The following is a 5306-nucleotide window of genomic DNA, read 5'->3' as shown; positions in this document are numbered from 1 at the left end:
TGGCGACGTCAACAAGAAAGCTGCTGTTCCGATCGCGGAAAGACAGTCCCCCGGGCTCCCGTCCTTTTGGTCTTGGGAGTCTGGACTCCCAAGACCAGACTCCAAAAGAACACAAGTCTATACTCAGTGTACTTGGAATTGAGAAACGGCTCTCGTGTACGGTGTTGAATGCAGCGCGAAGGCCTAAGGGGAGGTTGCTAAGTCAAGGAAGGTCAAAAGGTTATGTAGTGAGTCAGAATGAGAGTGAATTATAAGAGCGCCCTCTGCTGGAACACAAGGAAGACGACAAACAACAAACTGATGCGGTCAAACTCTGACCATTTTTATTCAAACATTTTTCCTGAACCGATGTGAGGTCCCTGGACAGAGCATGTACATTTCCTTAGTCCTTACTTTAAGTATTAGGTGATGAGAAGCAGCTCGACTTCACACATGAGACGTGTACAGAGACGACTGGTGTGTAGAGGCGGTGTCCAAGTGTTGTAGTCGAGCCCATGAGTCCCATTGAAGAGAACTGGGGACCAGTGGAGGTTCAGAGTCACACTGGGAACCTGTCAGCTTTAATAGGTCACAACGACTGACTGCACTCACTGACACCCTTCTCCTTCAGTCTCCCCATCCCCCCCACCCCGAGGAGGAGATGGATTGATGTTTGTTAGGGGATCACACACACACACACACACACACCTGCCTGAAGCCTGACCAGCAGTATCAGGTGAGGCCTGATTGAAGCAGGAATTAGACGACTGAATGGACGAGACAATGAGGAGAGAAAAGAAGGGGGAGGTAGTGTGTGTGTGTGTGTGTGTGTGTCGACTCCTGAGGAAGACGGGGGGAGGTTGGATGGGGTTCTGACCTTCCCCTGGCAGCAATGAGGAGGGTGGAGCTCATCCTAAGATTATGCAAATGAGGCATCGCTTTGATGCAAAACAAGACGGACTGGCCGCAAATGTTTCGCCAGTCGTGAAAGGGCGAGACTCCCTGGGAGAAATACCAGAAGAGAGAGAGAGAGAGAGAGAGAGAGAGAGTGAAGGAGCGGGGGAGTCTGGGTAATGAGTGAGGCTGGGTGGGCGGCTCCCCCAGCGTTATACATTATCATATTTCCACGTAATTAGTTGTTTTTTCCACATGAAATGAGGAAGCGGCTCGACGGCGCGTTCACTGCCGCGAGGACAGCCGGCCTCTCCTCGTCCTCCTTCTGTTTCATGAGCTGTGACCTTTGACCTTTTCCTTGACCCCCCAACCCCCATTTCCCCCCTCCTCCCACAAACACACACACAACCTCCGCCATCAACCTATAGATAAAGATGAAGTCGGTGGATCTGATTAATACGGGAACGGGGGCCGTTAGTGAGAGACGACGGCGAGCTTCAGGGGCCCTTTGGAGGCCCCTGAAGCTCTGCTCTCAGTTTCACAAACACACGCAGAAGACACATGGCAGGATAACCTGGGCACACAACCAACCACGTACATGATATCGAAGCGTTTTGGGGATTTTGATAGCGTCCTGTAGCTCAAGGCCCAAGAGGGACCTGCTGAGACGGCAACAACTCTGGGTATAACTTCACCGTGTCGAAGTGGAGGCGGGTCTGACTTGGTTGCCTCTCTTAACCCTTGTGTTGCCTTCGGGTCATTTTGACCCGATTCAATATTTAACCCTCCTGTCGCCTTCGGGTCAATTTGACCCGATTCAATGTTTAATGTCGGTTTTTCGGGAGTCAACAAACAAACATAAAGTACCTCACACTTAAACTTGGAAAACAATATTAATTCTAATAATTTTCTGGAGATTTTAATAGCTGGGGTCATATTGACCTCAAGGGTAAAATATGTTAGTAAATATAAAGGTAACAGGAGGGTTAAACATTGAATCGGGTCATATTGACGAAGCGATGAGGAGTTAAACATTGAATCGGGTCAAATTGACCCGAAGGCAACATAAGGGTTAAGGCTGGATCTTTTATTCTTGGCTTTTCGTTACTATGTTTTTTGCCATTTTATTTTATTTAGCACTTTTAATAAATCCGCATTTTTGCAGACTTTGCTTGAGGGAATTACCCACAATTAATTGAAATGCGTTAATTAAACAGCGAAAGCACAGGGGCCAGAGACCAGAGACAGGGGACGGTTCAGCCGGGCAAATTAAATGAATTTAGAAAGATGAAGGATTAAAGATGCAACATTACAACTCAAGAAGGCAGAGGAATGCCAGCAGAGGTTATATTACACAGCAAATTAATTCATTATCCATTTTTTGACGAAAACAAGGAAATAGATTATTTGACAATCGCGTCTCATCTCGTGAGGAAAGAGCCTGGAAAACATTCAAATCAGAGAGTAAAAATTATAACATGAATAACTTAATTTTATGATTTCGTCATGGTAACGGAATATGTTGCAGCAAAGTGCTGTCCCATATTATTTACAGCATTTATAGCCCTTACAGTCTCTCACACTCCATTTACCAAGTGACACTGGGATTGGGTCTTCTTCTTCTTCTTCTTTACTTTTAAATAATATTGATGTTAAGATTAAAGACACAGTGGAGTTGTTTGGGACAAGGTTTAGCTTCAGCAACAAAACACTGGAACTTCCCAACATTAAGCAACAAACTTGATTGTAAAAGTAGTGTTTTGCTCTTGAGGGTCAACAGTCCATCCAAGAAAGACAGATTTCTGGTTGAGAGATTGTACTGTGGTCTCTGTTTATGGTTTAAAAAAACGCCCGTTGCGATGTTCTGTAAACTTCCTGTGAATTATTCATCAAAGTCTGATCACTCAACTGTTTGCATAGTGGTGCTAGGTGGGTTTTTTGAGTGAAAAACTCTTCCAGTTGGTGAATTCAAGGACACACTGAAATGTGAAACTTGCAAGTCGGCAAGGGAAAGCTGATGGACTGAGGCACTAAGAAAACAAACAATAAGTAAAAACAGCTTTTGTGAAAAGGACATTTAAAATCTGAATATACAGACGGCATTTTTTCCACAGGTCGGGAGTAGTTTTTATTGCTTTATATTGTCAATGGACCTGTACTTGTAAGGCGCTTTTCTAGTCTTCTGACCACTCAAAGCGCTTTAACACTATTACATAATTCACTCATTCATACACTGATGGAAGGATTCACCTGCCCATCAGGACTAACTAACATTCAAACACATACACACAACGTAGGCACAGCTACAGGTGCAGGGGAAGTGCCTTGCCCAAGGACACATGTACATGGGCTAGCGGAGCCTCTGATTGAAGGACGACCCTGCTCACACTGAACCACAGTCACAATGTGTGATTCAATGTGTAATGGCTTTCGATCAAAATCCAAGTATATACTTTTTTACTTAAACCTCAAACCACTTTTCATCTTTAATTGGTTAACGGATTCCTTGTTGGGCGTAGGCTCAGTCGTGTGTCCTAAAGAGACGACCTTCGAAGCTCAAAGAAAGTCCAAACTCGACACACATGGCAACAGCTGCATGGTGACGTTACGTTTTGAGATCAATTCAAATCACAATCTGACAGCGGGACTTCGGACCCACTTAAATGAAATCAGGAGTTCCTCATCATAGATTTACTTCCAGGTGTCGATACCACAGAGAAGGACAAACGTCATTAAATGCTAACATGATAAAAGTTTGACTGTAGGTTTGCTCCATCCTCGGCCTCTGTGGATTAAAAGTTCAGTGCATGTTGGCATCAACTAAATAGTGGACCGTTTGAGAAATGCTCAGGAGTCAAACTATCTGCATTAAAAAGTCTTCACCTTGTGTCACCCCCTCAGAATGAATCGTACGTCAATATCAGCCCAAACCTCTTCTGATGTGACATCTCCATGCTCTTCATTCATCCATGAGGGACCCGCTGAAACCCTGCCATCATGCGTGTTTGGAGGCGGCGTTAGCCCAGGCTAAACCCGGCCTGGACGGACGGACGGATGGTTAGATGGAGGGATGGATGGACTAAGGCTACAGGCTGGGCGAGGCGGAGCGGAGCATGATGGCGTGCATCCCACTGACTGCGCTCAGTGAAGCAGCAAGTGAGCAGTAGCTTCCGATTAGCCTGTCGAGGCTGGAGAGGAGTTGGCTGCAGTCCGGACTTCATGCATCATCCGTCAGTCATGTGTGTGTGTGTGTGTGTGTTTTCTATCTTTGGTGTAAAGTCCACCGTGTTCCTGATCTCATGTGTAGCTTCTGTGGTTCCCCTCTGATCTGATTCGATGCATTATAATTGATCGTATGTGGACTGGCCGTTAGACAACTTCCGTGGTTTCAGAGAATGTGTCCATTCCGGGACGTTGTTTTAGAGGCATAGACGTAATCATGGAGGCACGATCATGACCAAGTGGTTTTTCATGTAAACCTGGCGTCGGACATTATTTTAGCCAAACCACAACCGTTCCTGAAATATAGGTTTGTGTGTAAACTTCAGGTTTATTGTCATGTGTCTTCGATGGTCTCTAATTAACGTAGAAAGCATTGATTGGTGATGCACCATCATATCTTAAGGAGCTTGTAGTACCATATTGCCCCACTAGAGAGCTACGCTCACTAAATGCGGGACTACTTGTAGTTCCTAGAGTCTTAAAAAGTAGAATGGGAGCCAGAGCCTTTAGTTATCAAGCTCCTCTTTTATGGAACCAGCTTCCACCTTCAGTCCGGGAGGCAGACACAGTCACCTCGTTTAAGAGTAGACTGAAGACCTTCCTCTTTGACAGAGCTTATAGTTAGGGCTGAATCAGGTTCACCTGGTCCAGCCCCTTGATATGCTGCTATAGGCTTATAGCTGCTGGGGGACGTTTAGGATGCACTGAGTACCTATCTCCTCTTTTTTCTCTCCTTAAGGATGAATTTTCATCTCTCAATCACACGTTACTAACTCTGCTTTCTCCCCGGAGTCCTTTTGACTTCACGTCTCATGGGGTCATCGGACCCTATGAGACGGCATAGATCCTATCTGCCTGATGGATCATCGAGGTCTGGGTCGTGGAATTCCTGCTCCTGACTACGCCACTGTCCTGTTGAGACTCCGCCCATTGTTGAGACTCCGCCCACTCCTCCTCCCCACCGCCATCTGCCTGATGGATCGTGGAGGTCTCCATCGTGGAATATGCCGACTATGAACTATTCATACACTCTGTCATATTCATTGAATGTATTTTAACTCTAAATCTGTCCTTCTGTACACATTACATCTATTGCACCTGTCCATCCTGGAGAGGGATCCTCCTCTGTTGCTCTCCTGCAGGTTTCTTCCCTTTTTTTCCCCCTGAAGGGTTATTTGGGAGTTTTTCCTGGTCCGATGTGAGGTTTTGGG

The sequence above is a fragment of the Pseudoliparis swirei genome, chromosome 5 (assembly GCF_029220125.1).
Source record: "Pseudoliparis swirei isolate HS2019 ecotype Mariana Trench chromosome 5, NWPU_hadal_v1, whole genome shotgun sequence".
Taxonomy (NCBI): Eukaryota; Metazoa; Chordata; class Actinopteri; order Perciformes; family Liparidae; genus Pseudoliparis; species Pseudoliparis swirei.
This window is presented reverse-complemented; position numbering follows the sequence as displayed.